At 41.5% G+C, this 21,060-nt stretch overlaps 1 protein-coding gene across 8 annotated transcripts in view; it reads left to right on the top strand.

The window, feature by feature from the left end:
• The window catches only part of foxp2 (forkhead box P2), a 795,054-nt gene that overhangs the window by 200,359 nt on the left and 573,635 nt on the right, over positions 1-21,060 (top strand). Inside the window, exons 1-2 of one of the 8 annotated variants that reach the window (XM_043709543.2) lie at positions 3,859-4,145; positions 4,393-4,627. The exons of the other annotated variants lie outside the window; for them this stretch is intronic. The gene's annotated coding sequence lies outside the window, so the exon portion shown is untranslated. Of the gene's footprint in view, positions 1-3,858; positions 4,146-4,392; positions 4,628-21,060 lie in introns of those variants that run through there. 8 annotated transcript variants of the gene reach the window in all.

Raw genomic sequence — 21,060 nt, 5'->3', positions numbered from 1 at the left:
CACCCACACCCCTGTTTGATGGCTGTTAAAGTGAATCAGTATAGTATGAGTCACTGATGCACATGCCACCCATTTACCTTGCAAATAAGTGTCCCATTAACTGCTTGTCACATCACATTGATGGAAAAAAAAACAGCAGCTGGAAAATCTCCCTTCTGTGTTTTTGTAAAAGTCTTGGGGAATAATTGGCAATCTAGTTGTGCAAGGACCCATGGGGATGAGCTTACAAGGGAAATTAGAGATAGTATTAAATCCAAGGAAGAGACATACAAATTGGATGAAAAAAACAGCAGACCTGAGGAGTAGGAGCAGTTCAGAAGTCAGCGAAAGAGGACAAACAGATTGATTGGGAAAGGGAAAGCAGAGTATGACAGTAAGAGAACATGAAAATTGACTGTAAAAGTTGCTCTATGTATTTGAAGAGAACAAAATTATTGAAGACAAGTGTTGGTCCCTTACAGTCAGAAAGGGGAAATTTATAATGGGGAGCAAGAAATTGCTGACCAACTAAATATATAGTTTAGTTCTGTGTTCACAAAGGAGGACACAAATAACATACTACAAATGTTGGGGAAACAGGGTTAGTGAGATGGAGGACCTGAAGGAAATCAGTATTAGTAGGCAATAATGTTGGAAAGATGGATGGAACTAAAATCAACTAAATCCCTGGTGCCTGATAATCTACATCCCAGAGTACTTAAGGAAGTGGCCTGAGAAATAATGGATGCACTGGTGATCATGTTGCAGGATTCTATCACCTCAGGAATCCTACAGATTGAAGGGTAGCTAATGTAAACCCTGACTTTAAAAAAAAAGGCAGAGAGAAAACTAGGAATTATAGACCAGTCAGCTTGATGTCAATAGTAGGGAAAAAACTCAAGTCCATTCTGGAAGGTTTAATTGCTGAGCACTTGAAAAATAGGGGAAAGATTGGACAGAGTCAGCATGGATTTATGAAAAGGGAAATCTTGCTTGACAAAGCTACTAGAATTATTTGAGGATGTAATTTGTAGAGTTGACTATGGGGGTGTGGTTTATTTAGACTTTCAGAAGGTTTTTGACAAAGGCACAAGAGATTAGCTTGTAGAGTTAAAGCATGTGGGATGGGGACAATGAATTGAAATGGATATAAAACTAGTTAACAGACAGAAAAAGTAAGAATAAATGGGCTTTTTTCCTAACTAGTTGGATACCAGGTATCAGTGCGAGAACCCCAGGCATTCATAATATATATCAATGATTTAGACAAGAAAACTAAATGTAATATCATTAAATTTGCAGATGACACAAAGCTGAGTGGGAGGGTGAACTGTGAGGAGAATGCAGAGATATGCAGAGAGATTCAGTGTGACTTGGACTATCTGCACGAGTGTGCAAATGAATGGAAGATACAGTATAATATCAGTAACTGTGAGGTTATCACTTTGGGAGCAAAAACAGAAAGGTGGATTATTATTTGAAAGGCTATAACCTGAAATAGGGGAATGTACAACAAGAGCTGGGTATCCTTATACACATGTCGTTGAAGAAAATGTGCGGGTGTGACAGGCAGTCAAGAAGGCAGATGGTATGTTTGTCTTTGTGGCAATAGGATCTTGGTGATACCATGCCTGGAATAATATGTACAGTTTTAGTCTTCTTATCTGAGGAAGGATGTTCTCGCTGGAGAGAAAATGCAGTGAATGTTTAACAGACTGATTCCTGGGATGGCAGGACTGATGTATAAGATGTTGATTCAGTTGGGATTATATTTGCTGGCGCTCAGTAGAATGAGGAAGAGTCTCATTGAAACCCACAAATGTCTAACATGACTAGACAGGATGGACCCTCCCAATGGGAAAGGAGTCCAGAAAAGGGTGAGATAGTTTACTTTTTTTATTAGATTACTTACAGTGTGGAAACAGGCACTTCAGCCCAAACAAGTCCACCCTGACCCACCGAAGAGCAACGCACCCAGACCCATTCCCCTACATTTACCCCTTCACCTAACACTACGGGCAATTTAGCATGGCCAATTCACCTAACCTGAACATTTTTAGACTGTGGGAGGAAACCGGAGCACCTAGAGGAAACCCACACAGACACGGGGAGAATGTGCAAACTGCACACAGACAGATGCCTGAGGCGGAAATTGAACCCGGTTCTCTGGCGCTGTGCAGCAGCAGTGCTAACCACTGTGCCACCGTGCCACCCACTTAGGAGACATTTAGACAGAAATGAGGAGAAATTTCCTCACCCAGTGAGTAGTGAGCTTGTGGCATTCACTACCACAGAAGACAGCTGAGGCCAAAATGTTGTAGGGTTTCAAGAACAAGTTGGATATAGTTGGTAAAAGGGATCAAAGGATATGTGGGACATGTGCGAACAAGCTCTTGAGTTGGATGATGAGCCATGATCATAATGAATGGTGGAGCAGAGCTGAATGGCCTACTCCTGTGCCTGTTTTCCATTGTTGCTATGTGTACTGACTTAGTGATGATTTCATCGCAATAATAACCTTCAGTGCCAGAGAAGCCTATACCACTAAAGGAGGCCACTTTGTCTCTTGTGTCTAAGTTACATCTCCTGGCAATACCCAGTGGCTGACGTAATAAATGCAGATTCTGAGTGACACTGTCTATTTATAAAAAAAACATGTTGCTAGGCTCCTCACTGCACATTTGCTATTAGCTCATGGTAAGCCCTCATATACACTTTCTGGCTCAGCATGCAGTTTTACTGTCTTCTTGGGAGGGTGCTCTGGAATGGCAAGCAGGATAACCCTTTTGCACCCACTGCTTGTGGGAGATATGGAACAATGAAGAAAATTACAGAATTAGAGCTTGATAATTTCAGAGTGGAAGTGATAACATTTTTTCAACTACTCACAAGCAGTTAACAATAGTAAGTAGGGTGAAGGGAGAGCGGAATACAGAAGAAATCAGCGGTATATAGCTTTATTAGAAGGTTATAGGACAGAAGGAGGTTTCGGACATGGAGAATATCCATCTCCTCCCAAGGACAGAGTTGAGATTTTTAGATTTGAGAAATCATGGAAAAGTGAACCCAATGAGCAAATGGATGATTGGTGAGCAGAACTTCAGGGAAAGTAAGTTACAGGCAAAATAATTCAGATTTAAATAAAATTAGAGCCATTTTTATAGCAGTAAGTAAATATGACTTACTGTATGATGCACATAATTTCAAAATAAAATGTTCAATTTGATTATATTTCAATAGCTATTCTTAAGGTGTAAAATGATGGTTGCACCATTTGGAATCCTAATCTTAAGGCTAAATCTAGGACATGGTCAGATTTTCATTTCATGCATTATGACTGTCTAATACAGGTAGACAATCCTTTGTCTGAAACCCCTGGGACAAGCTGTGTTTTGGATTTCAGAATTTTTCAGATAAAGGATTAAATGACATTTTCATAGTAAAGTTTAAAAAAAAATACTGAACAGCAGACCTACTCGTGATTACTATGAGCACGGAGACAGAATTGATGCCTGCCAGTGCTGGGCCACGCCACTGTGTCACATCTGAGTGATGTGGGTCATATGAGTGTGGAATTGGGATAACTGGTTTTATGCCAAACAACCTTGTTAATGACAAAAAAAAGTTCAAGAAAAATATTTTCGGAATTTCAGACAAAGGATTGTCTATCTAAATCTAAAAGTGGGGGTAAATAGTATCTCAAGAAATGTCTAGAAACTTTCATGATGGACAAGATTGGCTGATTGCTGAATATCAAAAGACAAGTTTGTAATGAGTATTAAAAGCTTTTTCAAATAGTTTCAGATTTCAGTGGGTGCCAAATGCTTCATTTATTTTGTTCAGAAACAAACTAAGCTCAGATAGAGAAAGAAAATATAGGGGCAACGATGATTATGTTACCCCAGTTGTGATGTTTCATACTGCTAATTTTAAATCATTGTAGTTTACAGAATCTGTATTGTTTTCTCTCAGTGGATTTTTGGTCAATATATAAGCATTTCAGTTTATTGATTGTTTGTGAAATGTATCATTTTTAAAATATATCAAGCAGCATAATTTTTTTTGTTGTAACATAGGCAGCTGGGGAAGAACACTGGGTGAAAGAATTGGTGGAATTTTCCTAGCCCGTGAGTGTCTGGGTACGGCAAGAAATTTGGGAGAAAACAGTAAGAATTAAAAATGATATCCTTGATGTGAGTAAATAAAAGCCTAATTTTCACATTTAAGGCTTCACAGCTAGATGACAGTGTCACTTGTCAGTGGTGAAGACCTTCTTTTCAAGATTTGCATTTTGATTAGCTAATCGTGCCTCATTCTATGTGGTCTGTGATTGTCCAGAGCACCAATGAGAAACTATATGGTGCCAATTCCCCGTTTGAAAGTCAGAATAAAACTCACCATTTTCTTCTCCAGGTCTCCATATTGACCTTCATCCACCAATATCTCTTGGGGACGTTGACGGTCTCCACTTTTTGTCTGCAGAAGTTGGCATCTGCAAAACAGCAGCCTCACCACATCATCAGGATCAGTCTTGGAGTACCTCAGAAGACAATTGAGCATTTTGTTAGTGCAGTTTGGAGCTCATGAGCAGGCTGCTGTCAGGTCAATGTGACCATAGGTTCACACACCCATTAAATGTAAATGTGAGGTAAGTCTCTCAGAATGCTTAGCTTGCTTTCTTAGCAGTCACTTCATATTTGGACATCACAACATCTCTGCTTTGCTGATCTTCTTAGCACAGGCACGAAGCCAGGAAATATGGTATGATTGCCAACGCTGAACTGTCAAGAGTGTGATCATATTGGTGGACAGTAATGTTCTATATCAGTTTCACAACTACAGCATGTGCCAGCAGTTAACACAGCAAATACACTCAGTGCTTCAACCAGATAGCCATGTCTGAAAATCTAACAGGACTAGTCCTTAGTTGAGTGAAAGATTGACTGCTGTGAATTAGTGGGTGCTGCCACACTCAGTCAAAAACATTGCCCAATTTCAGTTACAGGATTGACCACAGTCATTAAATATTTGGGGAGAGCTAGGGGCTGGTTATCAGGAATCACTGCATGCTGTGATGAGGTAAGTGGGAAACTCAAGCGTGAGATAGGAGCTATTATTCCTGGGAGACAGAATGGATTATGACTGTTATTTACAAATATAAGTGGGGGAATCTGTTATAATATGGATGCCCTCAAAGTGTTGTTTGGCTTTTTTTTTCAGGTCAAAACCAGAAGGAAGAATTGAGTGAGGTGAACATGGCTGGAAGAGCTGTTAATGGCAGTGCAGGAGCTGGAAAGGTGAAGAAGTATCTCCAGTGAATGAGTAGGAAGCAGAGAGAGCAGAAAGGATGAGTAGTTTGGGAGGGTGCAATGATTAAGAGCCATTGAGTGAAGATGCTGCATGCAGTATGGAGAGTGGTAGAACTTTAGCATTAGAAGGAAGTGTGTGCAATGGCACAGCCAAAGTGTGTGGTGAAGTATAAGGCAGTGGAGAGGAGATAGTGTCCTTAACTTTGCAGAATTCAGAAGGTCATTGAACTTCTTTCTATATTGCAAGGTGTTTCTTCTCACCAGGGACATTGCACAGATTCAGGTGTCAATCTCCAAACAGCCTTTAGCATCTGATGATATAACCCACTTTGGTGGTCTTGCGGAAAGAGGATAGCCCATCTCTCCATCATCTCATCCAATAGGACCTCTAGGCCTTTGTCCACAAACCAGGATGTGAACTTCCCTTTGAATGGCAATTGCTGGCTTTTTGGCATTTGGCATGCTGCAAAACTGTGCCACCAACAGCATCAATGCCCTTAGGTCCTTGACAAAGTTGAGCTTCCACCTGCATCTTTGATTGTATAATTCATTGAGAAGGGTGTGTGGGAATCCACATATATAATGATTCGGAGAGAAAAGTCACCATAGCCCACAAAGGGAAACCTTCCACAAAACTCCCTGAAAATGTCACTTAGACAAAATATAGAAAGATACTGTCCAATCAAATTCAAAACACTTGGGAGTTAATTTTTCGTGTCAATGTGGTTGATTACTAATTAACAGATAGGAGAAAGTGAGGACTGCAGATGCTGGAAATCAGAGCTGAAAAATGTGTTGCTGGAAAAGCGCAGCAGGTCAGGCAGCATCCAAGGAGCAGGAGAATCGATGTTTTGGGCATAAGCCCATCTTCAGGAATGAGGAGAGTGTGCCAAGCAGGCTAAGGTAAAAGGTAGGGAGGAGGGACTTGGGGGAGGGGCGTTGGGAATGCGATAGGTGGAAGGAGGTTAAGGTGAGGGTGATAGGCCGGAGAGGGGGTGGGGGCGGAGAGATCGGGAAGAAGATTGCAGGTCAAGAAGGCAGTGCTGAGACCAAGGGTTGATACTGAGATAAGGTGGGGGGAGGGGAAATGAGGAAGCTGGAGAAATCTGCAACCGTACTTGTGGTTGGAGGGTTCCTAGGCGGAAGATGAGGCGCTCTTCCTCCAGGCATCGTGTTGCCATGGTCTGGCGATGGAGGAGGCCAAGGTCCTGCATGTCCTTGGCGGAGTGGGAGGGGGAGTTAAAGTGTTCAGCCACGGGGCAGTTGGGTTGGTTGGTGCGTGTGTCCCAGAGGTGTTCTCTGAAACATTCCGCAAGTTGGCGGCCTGTCTCCCCAATGTAGAGGAGGCCACATTGGGTGCAGTGGATGCAGTCAATGATGTGTGTGGAGGTGCAGGTGAATTTGTGACGGATATGGAAGGATCCCTTGGGGCCTTGGAGGGAAGTGAGGGGGGAGGTGTGGGCGCACGTTTTGCATTTCTTGCGGTTGCAGGGGAAAGTGCCGGGAGTGGAGGTTGGGTTGGTGGGGGGTGTGGACCTGATGAGGGAGTCGCGGAGGGAGTGGTCTTTCCGGAACGCTTATAGGGGAGGGGAGGGAAATATATCCTTGGTGGTGGGGTCTGTTTGGAGGTGGCGGAAATGACGAAGGATGATCCGATGTATCTGGAGGTTGGTGGGGTGGTAGGTGAGGAACAGTGGGGTTCTGTCCTGGTGGCGGTTGGAGGGGTGGGGTTCAAGGGCGGAGGAGCGGGAAGTGGAGGAGATGTGTTGGAGAGCATCATCAACCACGTGTGAGTGGAAATTGCGGTCTTTGAAGAAGAAGGTCATCTGGGTTGTTCGGTATTGGAATTGGTCCTCCTGGGATGCCACGGAGGCGAAGGAATTGGGAATATGGGATGGCGTTTTTACAGGGGGCAGGGTGGGAGGAGGTGTAATCTAGGTAGCTGTGGGAGTCGGTCGTTTTATAGTAAATGTCCGTGTTGAGTCGGACAGCCCATCTTCCACAGCTACACTGGCACCACCCCCTACCTTTTCCTCCGCTACATCGATGACTGTATTGGCGCTACCTCGTGCTCCCATAAGGAGGTTGAACAGTTCATCCACTTTACTAACACCTTCCACCCTGACCTCAAATTTACCTGGACCGTCCATGACTCCTCCCTCCCCTTCCCAGACCTCTCCATTTCTATCTCGGGCGACCGACTCAACACAGACATTTACTATAAACCGACCGACTCCCACAGCTACCTAGATTACACCTCCTCCCACCCTGTTCCCTGTAAAAACACCATCCCATATTCCCAATTCCTTCGGTCCCATCGCATCTGCTCCCAGGAGGACCAATTCCAATACCGAACAACCCAGTTGGCCTCCTTCTTCAAAGACCGCAGTTTCCCCTCAGAAGTGGTTGACGATGCTCTCCAACACATCTCCTCCACTTCCCGCTCCTCTGCCCTTGAACCCCGCCCCTCCAATCGCCACCAGGACAGAACCCCACTGGTCCTCACCTACCACCCCACCAACCTCCAGATACATCGGATCATCCTTCGTCATTTCCGCCACCTCCAAACAGACCCCACCACCAAGGATATATTTTCCTCCCCTCCCCTATCAGCGTTCCGGAAAGACCACTCCCTCCGTGACTCCCTCACCAGGTCCACACCCCCCACCAAACCCACCTCCACTCCCGGCACCTTCCCCTGCCACCGCAAGAAATGCAAAACTTGCGCCCACACCTCCCCCCTCACTTTCCTCCAAGGCCCCAATGGATCCTTCCATATCCATCACAAATTCACCTGCACCTCCACACACATCATTTACTGCATCCGCTGCACCCAATGTGGCCTCCTCTACATTGGGGAGACAGACCGCCTACTTGCGGAACGTTTCAGAGAACACCTCTGGGATACCCGCACCAACCAACCGAACCGCTCCATGGCTGAACACTTTAACTCCCCCTCCCACTCCGCCAAGGACATGCAGATCCTTGGCCTCCTCTATCGCCAGACCATGGCAACACGATGCCTGGAGGAAGAGCGCCTGATCCTCCGCCTAGGAACCCTCCAACCACAAGTACGGTTGCAGATTTCTCCAGCTTCCTCATTTCCCCTCCCCCCAACTTATCTCAGTCCCAACTCTCGGACTCAGCACCGCCTTCTTGACCTGCAATCTTCTTCCCGACCTCTCCGCCCTCACCCCCTCTCCGGCCTATCACCCTCACCTTAACCTCCTTCCACCTATCGCATTCCCAACGCCCCTCCCCCAAGTCCCTCCTCCCTACCTTTTATCTTAGCCTGCTTGGCACACTCTCCTCATTCCTGAAGAAGGGCTTATTACTAATTAACAGATGTCAGGTAGTTGAAAAGGTAGTTGCACTCTAATTACTAGCCGAAAGAACTGTGGTGGGTATAGTTTTTACTTACTGTAGAAGCACAGCAACTTTTTGAAATTCTAGTATTTTTCAATGGTAAGGCAGTTTGCAAGATGTTGTTTTCATAAAGGCAGTAATAGAGTGATAGATCTTGCTCAACAACCTGTAGGGATTTGGCACATAGCCATCCATCTGTTGCTCACCTAAGGTAGCTGTTCTGTTTGTGCAAATAATGACTGATGACATCAGACTCACCATGACAGAATGATTTCATATGGCATTTTTGACATTGGTATCTTAGAAAAGAATGCAAATACTATGTGTTCATGATAAATGTTTTAATTGTAGACTCACTATATTAATAATGGATCAATTACTTACAAAAACACAAATCAGATTCAGTCAAATTGTGAGGTCTGGTTCTGAATTTAAGAAATGAATGCCTTAGGTATGCTCCTCAAGATTCTTAGCTACATGATACTCTATTCATTAAGGTGCTATTTAGAGAGGTTATTTTAGCCTGAATTACTTGATTTTATAATTGAAGGCAAACAATAGAGAATGTTAGACTTACACCTGAAACATAGTGACTCTTTTGAAAATGAGGTGCTTCAAGTGACCAACAGCTAAGCTGTTGAATCAACTATTACATATCCCATTTAAATTATAGAAGCATATATTAAAATCACAAGTAATCATAGCTTTTGATAAGGAGTTTTTGGAAGTTATTGGAAATAAGAATCTGTAAAAATATTAATGGAACAAAATATTTCATTAAAAAGCAACTGTTCAAGTTGTGAAACATGTCTACTTTCTCCCTTACAGCATTCCGCCCTTTAACTCTTGCAGTTTTTCTATCAAAACTGTGAAGACCCAGATGAAGGCTAAAACTGTCAAAATGGTCATTTTGCCATCTGCTGTTGAAGTCAACTACCATTTTGTTTTTATTTCTTACTCCCAGTGGTCCAGCTCTACTTTATGAATGTTGTGGTATTTCACTTGTTTGAACTTTAAAAACTTTAGGCATGACTTTGAATTAGGAAACAGAGTTCCATATGGTATGACATGCTGACAGACAGTCTTTGATCCCTAGCAAATCCTTCCTTGCAGTTCTACTCCTAAATTTCTCATCTTTATATCTCTGTGCAGTTATTTTTATTTTGAGTGATGCATTTCCTTGTAAATATGGTCTAGTACTTAATGGCGGTGGTATCCATGAAGCAAGAATACTGTTATGGATAGCAGATGCTGATGAATGAGAGAGGGCTAAGTGTACTATGGATATTTCTGTTTCACATTGTAATGATGTAATTGAATAATAGAATTTAAAATGGTAAATTAACAGATCTTTTTCAAAAAGAATTGTTTTGATGGCTAGCACTATGACAAGATAACTCTTTATTTTCTAGTTTGAGAAATCATAATTGTATTGAGATGTTAAATAACCATGGATTTGGATTTATTTATTAGTTTCTTGGCCAAGTTGTGATGTTTAGTCTGCTGGAGCTAAGACTGTTTTAGGGCAGTGGCATCAGTTGTTTGAACTGTGTGCGCAGAATCGCAGAAGGAATTGTTCTTTATTTTTTTCCTGTGTTGGCACTCTGCTAACATGAATTGTGTTCATGCTTAATGTTTTTCATTGTGCTTCAAGTACAGTTGTTGAAATATATGTTTTTTTATGATCTCATTGCAGTGCCTGTATTTCATTAACGATGGATTTCTTTCAGGAGTTGGGGACTTGAATATTTTTCAAATGACACTATCTAATATAAGTAACAGCTGTAGAAACGTCAAACTATCTCATCATGTGGTTTTTGAGGGTGTGAAAAGTAGAGTTGTCCAAGACATTTTTGTATTCAGTTTGTTGAAGTTGAGACCAGACATGTATAAAAGTCATCTTGAAATGTGTCTCTGACAGAAGTAGAGGCAGATAATGAAATTTAATCATGTAAACTGGTACTGACAGTTTAACTTAATTGCTGAAGGCAATTGACTATTGTTGGATAAAGCTGTTTTTGTCATAAAAAGTTAACTTTTATGCATGACCTCCAAGTTCATCAATACTTAGCATGAATGGCTTGAAAAACTAAGCAAGACAGTTATTTTTCAAATATTTATATCTTTTTCCAGAAGTTATATTAGGAATCAATTAAAACAAATTTTGTAATACCACTGAAATACAAAAATATTTCTGTGAAAATGAAATATTTATTATTGGTTAGGGTTATGTATGTTATTGCAGGCTTACTACCCCTTTAAGACAATGGGTCAGGTGATCTGGAGCAGGAGCTTTGTGTCAGTCTAGGACTAACTGCGTAGCTGTACAGAGGTGTAATAAATTCTTTCCCTGTTTCAAGTGCTCCTGGCCTACCTCATGATCTATTTATAATTTATAAATTGACCATAAGCTGAATAGTTAGAACTCAAATATTTTTGAAATCATCAGGGAAGCATCCATGTTCAATCCAGGTACATTCAAGTCTTCTCTTAGGCAGTCCATCAATTCTGAGATGACTTCCTTCCACTGTAGTGTAATAGGTCTTGAGGTGACTAGGTTCACATACCCTGCAGTGGGTTTGGGACGTGTGTTTGATGAGATCGGTGGATGAATTGCATGCTCAGGTTTTCACACATCCATCTGCAACTGGATGCATTTGGTTCCATCTGGACCTGTCAGAGATGATTGAAATGATTCATGGAGACTCCTTCAGTTTGGGTGATCTTATGTATGAGATACTCACAAGACAGGTAGAGTGCTGTGTGTCAGACATACGGACAGTCTGCTCTGCCCAAATCATCTTATAAACCAGAATTAACCTGAGTCAAAAATAAAAAGGAAGTATACTTAAGGTTTAGAAACTGAAGACAGAGATAATCAGTACCTCAATGCAAGGGATATTGATGTGAAAAAGGAGACCTGATATGTATTCTGCCTTTTAATTTGCAGAGACACCTCTCGTGATATTTCTCCAAGGATTTGACATTTACTATACATTGTCCATGTCAGTAATACATACAGGAAGGCAAGTAACAATGCAGTCCCATAAACTGTGAGTTTGGTGTCAGGTTTGAATTTATTGTCATCAAACATTTTGTTTTCCTCTGATGGCTGAAGGATGTACTGGCAAACTGAAGGTGATGTCGAGTTTCGCTGATGCTGGTGTCTGACCTTGCTGAGAGAAGCCTCCTAAGGCATGGGATTTTGACAGCTGGGGGAGTGTTACATGGTGGGAGCAGGCTGGTAGAGGACCTTTGTCTTCCAAGTGTATTCTTTCATACTCCTCTGTGAATGCATCGAGGTTTGGAACTCAGCCTCTGAGTGTGCACGCATACAAACATCATCTGCATATGGCAGTTCAGTAACAGAGCTTAGACTGATCTGGCTAGGATGTGATAAAAATTGATTGATTTCCCACTCATCATGTAGGGAAGCTTCACTCCACAGGGTTGCTCCTAGTTAATAGATTTAAAGACCTTTCTGAGGTCAAACAACAACATGCATTGAAGTTGTTTCTGTTCTCTATACATTTCTTGGTCTTGTTGTACTGCAAAGATCATGTTCACTGTCCCTCTTGAGGGGTGACATTCATATAAGGAATCCTTTAAAAGCTTCAAGAATAGTGTGGTGCTGGAAAAGCACAGCAGGTCAGGCAGCATCCGAGGAGCAGGAAAGTCGATATATCGAGCAGGAGCCAAACGCATGCCAAGCGTGCTTCTGTGATGGGGAACCTGTCGAGTTTTCCACTGAGAAAGCTGTGGGGGGATGCTGCACAAGTAACTGACCACAGTTAGGAAAAGAAATAGCAATTTCTTCAAGCTAAACGTGTCAAGGGTATAGGAAAGTGCACAAGTATGACATTGAGACAGAAGATCATCCATAATCTTGTTATACAGAGTGGGCTGTATGAACTGAATGGCCTATTCCTGCTCCTTCTTCATATGTTTCATTGCCATATTCTAGGATTTGGGTGGAGATTCTTCTATTCTTGAGGCTGTTTTCATTCCCAGCTGTCAGGTGACCTTTACAACCTCATGCCAAGTTCAGGTTGTGTTGAGATGATGGTGCATAACATACTGCGGGAAGCTATCAAGGATACATCTGAGGACTTGAGTTTCAATTGATGAAATCCTGGAAGTGCTCTTTCCAATGAGTGCTGAATTCCTCTTTGTCTTTAAGAGTCCTTTGGCACTTAGCTCTGAGTGGGGTAGATTTTTGAATGCTTGGAGCAGAGATTGTCTTGACCGCAGTAAAGAATCCATGCATGTTGTAGTTGTCAGTGAGTTGCTGGATTTCCTATTTTCATCCCATGCACCATGTGATCTTTAGGTTCAGTCTTTTGTTCACCTCCACCTTCATTTGTCTGTAGACTTACTTACTTTCCAGAATCGGAGATGCCGGTGTTGGACTGGGGTGTACAAAGTTAAAAATCACACAACACCAGGTTATAATCCAACAGGTAGCACACTAGCTTTTGGAGCGACGCTCCTTCATCAGGTGATTGTGCCCTCCACAATCACCTGATGAAGGAGCGTCGCTCTGAAAGCTAATGTGCTTCCAATTAAACCTGTTGGACTATAACCTGGTGTTGTGTGATTTCTTACTTTCCAGAAACATTTGATGGTGCTTCCAACTCAGTAACACCTTGTACTTTTGATCTAGTAGCTGCTAGATCTCCTGGTCATTCCCACTAACCAGTCTTGATAACTCCTGATGGAGATACCAAGAGTATCCTTACAGGTGTTGTTTATGATAGATTTTTGGGCAGACCAGGTGCTGTGGGAATTCTGTGGTTCCTGTCCTTTGACTGTTAGAGTTTGGATTGTGACGTGCTGACTAAGTCTTGCTTCACAAAATCCTCAATCTATTATCATTGAATTTCTTATTATAGAATCTCCAAGTGACTTTGGAGATTGTAGCATTGTTTAGATGACAGCTGGTCCAGCTTGTGATCATTGTTCAGTGACATAGTCAAGCACATGCCATTGTCTGGAGAAAAGGTGTTACCATGTGGTCTTTCATTCATCACTCTGCTACAATAAAATGTTAAAACCAGATCATGCACTCAGCATTTCATCAAAAAGGCAAATACATTGGTGTTTGCTTTCCCAATGCCTGCCTCATCAATTACATTCTTGCAGAGGTTTGTGTCCCTTTTTGAAATCACAGAGGATTTTGAAATCACAAAGGATGGCTTGCCTTCCTTTGGGACATGGTTCAATTAATAATCAAGGTTGGAGTAGAGTTTCCCTTTGGCCTCATCCTTTGCTTCCAGGGTTTGGGATGGATGCATTGACAACTGTGATGTATTACCACGGATTAAAATGAGGCAAAGAGTCATAAAGTTATTACAGTATAGAAGGAGACCATTCTGCCCATCTAATCCATGCTGGCTCTTTGTAGTGGAGCCTAATCAGTCCAATTGCCTGGTCTATCCCCATTGTCCTGCAATGTTATTTCCTTCAAGGGCTCATCTAATTTCCCTTTGAAGTCATTCATATTTTCCACTTCCATCCCACTCATAGATATGTCATGACCCACTTGGGAAAGTGTTATGATACTCAAGCCTGACTATTTCCAGGATCATCACAAAAGTTAAAGATCCAGTCAAAATACTTAAACTTCCCAATTTATTAGTCTAATGGGCTCGGGTTAACAGAAAGCACTAACCAGATTTCTGTACTTAATGAGGATGACTATTTGTAACAAAGAAGTTAGTACTAAAACAGAAAAACAAAATATGGGAATATCGACATAAAACTTGATTCGTTGAAACTCTGAACCCATTCTTAAATCACTACACTTGTACATACAGACACAAGCAGACAAACATTTAGTGTTATGGCTAGAGAAACAGTTTAACAGCATCAATCCACAGGATCCAATGCAGTGTCTCTTTTCCTTCCTAAGACCTTCTGCTTTCTGATCTCATTTCCAGATTCTTTCAGTTCTTTGCAAAATACGTAGGGTAATTATAAAGAGGCAACAATTTACAACAACTAGTGGGGGAGAACAAGTGGCTTTATTCCAGGCTTTGGTTAATTTCCTGCAGAGAGAGAGAGAGAGAGCGACAGAGAGAGTGAGACCGTGTCTTCTCTGCTGTGTGGAGGCTTCGCCTCCTATATCATAAACAAGCAAGCTGTTCACCTTCCCAGGAGCAATCAGAGAGTTGTTTTTATGTTAATTGTATCTATAACTAGTCATGATTACACAAAACAAACAACAACCCGTCATTGGGAGAAATTCACTCTGAGCACATAGCTGTGGTGCTGTGCTGTCTTAGTTCTCTTCCCCATTGCTTGAACAAAGAAACAGGGTAAATACAACTCGCAATGAGCTCCAGGAACTTGTTTTTAAAAGGGCAGCAACTCTACCAACAGTCAGTTATTTAAAACAATCCTTTTCCCATTTTGATCCATTGTACAAAATAAAGAAAAATACAAGACGTGGCCTTTACAGTTATTATTCCAGGTCATTACCATTCATTGTGTAAAGCAGTTTTTCTTCATATCCACCGCTCCCCCCACCGTCTCGCACCCAAACTTTAAAACTGTGTCCCTCGTCCCTATACTGTCAGCTAATGGGAACAGATAATTTTGTTTACTTTATCTAAAACTGCTGTAGTCTTGTACACCTTTATAAGATCTCCTTTTATCCCACAAGGAATGGGGTAAATGAGATGGTCAACTTTTTTTTTGTATGGTGAAGCTAACCAGATGTAGTTGGTGTTGTTATTCTGATGTCCTTTTCCAGAAGAAAGTGTAACCACCCTTTTCTTTGAGTTGATCTCCCCATCTCACCCCCAAACCTGCTTGTGTCTCACTCAGATCAGTCCAGTCAATGTCTTTGTGCTGGAGCTCCTGGATATTCTAGTTGTGTAATATTCAGGTTTTTTGCTGCTGTGTTTGACCCAGTTAGTCCTGAAATTTCAGGTTCTGAAATCCATGTTCAGGGTTTTGGAATATACTTGTAAGTTATTTTAACGTTTAGGGTGATTGTTGCACAACAACCACTACACAGGTCTGGCAGAGCAATGTCTTTGTCTAGAGGCAGCCATAGTGGAGATGATTGGACACACACGTGCGCACAGATGTACCATTTTTCATGTTGTTTCTGTCTGAAATATGATTATGTTTTGACTCTTGTATTTCACTTCAAGTTTAGAGCCATTATGAAGTAGGAAATATTTGAAAGCAGCATTAAAATACACTGTACATGCTGCAAAATAGGAACTGGGAAATGTAGTGTAGCTGATATCCTTATTTTGAATTTGGCAGCAAAAGACCTTAAAAAATTTCTAATACTTTTATATTAAATCTGTAGTTTAAAACAAATACCAGTTTCAACTTTTACCATTTCGACCCTTTCTCCGCCCAGGAGTTGAATTCCCATTGATGAAGGATTCAGCTACATTTTAAATCTTTTTTAGTCTACTGTCTTTTTAATTACTTCAAAATCGACCTGTTCAGACATGTGGCAGGGAGGAACTTAAACCTGGATCTTCTTGCTCTGAGGTAGTGACATTACCACTGTGCCACAAGACCATAAGAATCCAGCTTTTTTTAAATCTAACTATTCGGACATGTTACAGCACATTTCTGGAGCAGGGAGTAAGAGGTCTCAGAGGTAGGGACATTACCTCTGTGCTCAAGAACCCAAAGAATCTAGTTCTTCAATACAAAGCTTTGTCTGCTTTCAATCAATTCAGGAACAATTCTACTTGATCTTTACTGGGATCTGCATTTCTAATACTAACAAATGAAACGTTACTAAATGTTCATACGTGTATATAACAAAAAAGAAGTATTAATGGCAAGCCTATTTTTTCCGTCTTTTCTATTCTATGCAAGCAGTGGGGATGTGGCTTGAAGCTCAATGCAGATAGCATGACGACTAGAGATTTGAGGTGATTAGAATTCAGCTACCTCCAAAGCAGAATGTTTTAATTCTGCTGTTAGACAATGCAGCACAGTTTGCCAATTTTTGGTGTTTCTTGTAAGGGTAACAGAACTGTCAATCTCTTCACATCATGAGGCCATTCATGGCTGCGGTAAGTTTCTCTCAGCCAGAGAGGGTGTGTTGACCTATGAATTTTCTCATCATCTGTCATGTTATGCCACTGTAACTGAAAGAGATACCCCACACCCAAACCTCATTTACATATGACTGGAATGAGAGCAGTGAGACAGGGACCAAATGAATTCACCTCCCTGGTTATAAGCCTAATTTTCTGAATGACACTGAACTTCAGTCCCTATTATACAGATTGTTTTGCCTCATTCTCATTTACTCCATCTTCACCATTAAAAGAGGGGCTTTACACCACCATATGTTCTCCACTCCACACCACACCATTCCTCTACCCTGAAAGCTCTGTAGGGATACAATATTTGCTCTCATTATACAAGTGCTAAGAATAATTAATAATGAAGAATTTAAAGGTTTTGTGATTGACTCTTGCAAACTCTGTTGACATAAAGATTTGTAGCTTGCGTTGTGGATGAGGTGGGAGATTTGTTCACCGAGCTGGTGTGTTTATCTGCAGACATTTCGTCACCTCGCGAGGCAGGAAAACACATCAGTTTGGCAAATGAATGTATGAGGAGAAAGTGAGGACTGCAGATGCTGGAGATCAGAGCTGAAAATGTGTTGCTGGAAAAGCACAGCGGGTCAGGCAGCATCCAAGGAGCAGAAGAATCGACGTTTCGGGCATAAGCCCTTCTTCAGGAGGGCTTGGATGCTGCCTGACCTGCTGCGCTTTTCCAGCAACACATTTTCAGCAAATGAATGTATGACCTCTGTTGAGATGTGTATGCAGATGGATGTATATTGATGCTCATAAAATAATGTGTTTTTTGTTAAAATCACACAACACCAGGTTGTAGTTCAACAGGTTTTTTGGAAGCACTAGCTTTCGGAGAATAAGGGCATGTTTTTTTTATGATTGCCATACACTATCAAAATTTGACTGTTCGGTCGTTCTCTTTGTTCAGCGTTGCTGTGACTTTTCAATTGTACTGTTTTTTGTAAACACACAAGGTGTTCTGAAGAAACCTGGTGAACTGCAGGTTTAAATAACCAAAGGGGAAAAATTATGTTGTGGTAATATTGGAGACTGGTTCAAAAAGGGCAGGGCTAAATATTCATGGATGCATGTTGCTCAGTAAAGGTCAGGAAGGAAAGAAAAGAGGAGATTGACTGTAATATTTCATTTTCTTGAGTCCTCTGCCTCAACCCATTGTGCTGTGATCGCCACTGTTGGTTTAGCAAGGAGACAGGACCCAGATCCATCACAGCTGGAAGGGGAATCAGATCATTTGCCTTTGGCACCAGTCTGATCTATATTGACCGTAAGGTAGAGGAGCAGAAATTAGGCCATTCAGCCCATCGAGTCTGCTCCACCATCCAGTCATGGCTGATACGTTTCTCAACCCCATTCTCCCGCTTTCACCCCATAACCTTTGATCCCCTTGATACTCAAGAAACTAATTATCTCAGTCTTAAATATACTGAATGATCTGGCCTCCACAACCTTCTGTGGCAATGAATTCCATAGATTCACTGCTCTCTGTTGAAGAAGTTTCTCCTTGTCTCCATTACACAAAGCCTTTCCTTTACTCTAAGGCTGTGCCCTCGGGTTCTTGTCTCTCCTAACAATGGCCATTCAGTATTCTGACCATCTGGTCAACTGATGCCGACTGCATTCCTCCCTTCTCCACTCTCACTCTTAATGCCTCCAATTGTCATACGTTGAAAAGATTTGCACATTGATTCAACTTGTTTGGCCACGTTAGGACCCTGGAGTTTGCAGTGTTACACAAAATCTCCATCTGCAATGACTAAGTTTATTTTGCAGATGAGGTAATGTCATCAATGTGTTTGATTCTGAATTGCACCCCATGATGGTCCAGTAAAACTCAGTTCAAGGACAACTTGGGATGGGCAACAAAGAGTGATTTTGTTGGCAATATCCATGTTGATGAAAGAAAAAGGAAATCCTTTCTGAAAGAAGGTGGCTTTAGACAGTGGCAACACTGGTTTCCAATTGCCTTTGATTTGAACTTTGAACTTCCTTTTTTTCAGGTGTTTCCTTTTTCTTAATGGCTTATTGTCCTTTTCCCTATTTTTGATTGTGGGTGAGAGGATTTTGTTTTGTCAGTGAAGCTGAGGCTAATGCAAGGGTAAGGGATGAGTGAGAGCAGAGATGGGAGGCTGTCATAGATTCAGGGGTGTGCAAAACTGCCAGGCCAGGCAAAGCTGACAAGAATGCTGCTGTCAAGGCTGAGCAGAGCCAATGGGAAGTGAGACTGCAGAGGATAGGACTGAGAAAAGCTGTCTGCCATTCATTACTTCATGTTCAAATGAAAAGAATTGCAGCCTTACACGTTATACCCATAAACTTGCCTGTTTGGATACCAACATGAAATGATCTATACTTGGGACCCAAATGACCTCAGTTCAGACTGAAGTGGAAATCAGGTAGAGTGAGCCATCCAGTGTACAGAAGATATGATCACTGGCTACTAGCCACTGGCGGATGGTGGTTGGGATGTAGAGCTGCCATCAATACCCCTTCCTTTGCCGGTCTCAGGAGCTATTCAGTTCTTTGTAGTGGAGGTTGGACCATGAATAACTCTCAACTGAAGAGGCACTTATCTTGGGTAACAACATTTGGTTTATATACATACACAGGTTACATTAGCTTTGCAGCATTATACGTATTACTCACAGAAGTTACAGAAGAGATGTGCATCTCATCTCAAGCTGCTTGATTACAATTGGCAAAAGTGCAATGCTCCACTCAGTGCCTGCATTATATCTCAGAGTGGGTGCAGCTTCATCTTAAACCAGATTTAACCCTTGCATATCCAATACATTATAAAACAGAGACAGCAATGACCATTATTTTCTATAATCACTGATGGGCTATTGTAATGCATCTGAATCGTTTCTACTATTTACTTACTATAATGTCCATGTTACGAATATTTAATAGTGTAAAGGACAGAGATTGGGAAGACTTTCTAAAATGTCAGGAAATATTTATTGATCAAGACATATCCAGCCTAAGGATGGCTGGATCTGGTTCCAGGGGATGAAATAGATTAAGTGGATCATTGGAACTTTTACAGGACAGTCATCATCATATCGTAATTTCTAAGTTAATGATTAATAAAAAAAAAAGCACAAGTTGGAGGAGAGTGCATTTTAGTGGAGATGAGAATAGATTTGCATCAGGTAAGTGGAATTCGATTGCCAGGCAAAATTGGACTTGAAGCAGTGGGCAGCTTTTAAAGAGAAAATAACTTGGCTATACTTGATAAAACAGAGCAAGCTGGGTGTTGACAGAAATAAGGATAGAGATTGATATGAAGCAAAAACAGTATGACAGATGTGAGAACCCGGCTGACTGTAAAGTTCATAGGCAAAGTGAAAAGGACATTGGAGAGGCAAAGAGAGTTTACAGGAAGAGACTGGTAGGAAACATAACACAGTTAACATAGAAGGGAATTGGAATTTTTTTAAAAAATATATAAATAGTAAAATGGAAATAAAAGAAAGAACAGAGCTGAATATAGATCAAAAAGAGAAGCTGTAGATGGAAACATAAGTCATGATAGATGTACCAAATGAAACCTTCTGTGAAGTCATATTGAGAGTTCTGCTTAAGTGGCAAATGTGAAAGGCAGCAAACGAAGTCTGTGCAAGTGTAGGTGCGTAGGAGGCATGGTGTGAGAAGCACCATGAGAAAAGCTGGGAGGAGGATGGTTGGGAAGCTTAAGACCAGGCAATGTGAGAGTAGGACAGGCAGGAGAAGTGGGTGAATAACAGAGAAGTAGCAAGAATTAGTAAGTTATTAAATACATGAGTAGTAGTATATTTGTGATTAAGTCACATTTTGTATTTCACATTCTCAGATCTATTTTTGAAGAAATAAATTGCAATAAGTTTTGTTAAAAAAGATGAATGCAGCCCATTTAATGTTTTCCAGTATCCCAGTCTGAAGGTGTGGGCCCAGGGTCACTCTTTGCTCAGCATTCATTGTTGAGGTGATGTTAAACATCTGGAACAATAATGTGATGAAAAGTAATTTGGCTGCTATGTTAGACTTTGCTGCTACCTCTGATGTTTTGCTGTAGAATAGACAATAAATCGCATCTACACCCATGGATGAGGGCATATGTTCAACACTTAGAAGAAGGACCAGAATTGTCATCTAACATATTTCACTTTGCAAAATGTCCCACCAGTGCTGAGCAGCAATAATTTCATTGTATTATGCATTGCCAGGACAGCAGTGTTGGTATTTGTAAATTTGTTCAGATTAATCACTTACATTATGCAAAGTGGGAGATTTTGGAACAAAACTGAGGCTGGGAATTTCCTTGGAGCCGCTTCTGTTCA

Source organism: Chiloscyllium plagiosum, unplaced genomic scaffold (genome assembly GCF_037043375.1).
Source record: "Chiloscyllium plagiosum isolate Xiang-an unplaced genomic scaffold, Cpla_swu_hap1 HiC_scaffold_19, whole genome shotgun sequence".
Taxonomy (NCBI): Eukaryota; Metazoa; Chordata; class Chondrichthyes; order Orectolobiformes; family Hemiscylliidae; genus Chiloscyllium; species Chiloscyllium plagiosum.
This window is presented reverse-complemented; position numbering and strand designations above follow the sequence as displayed.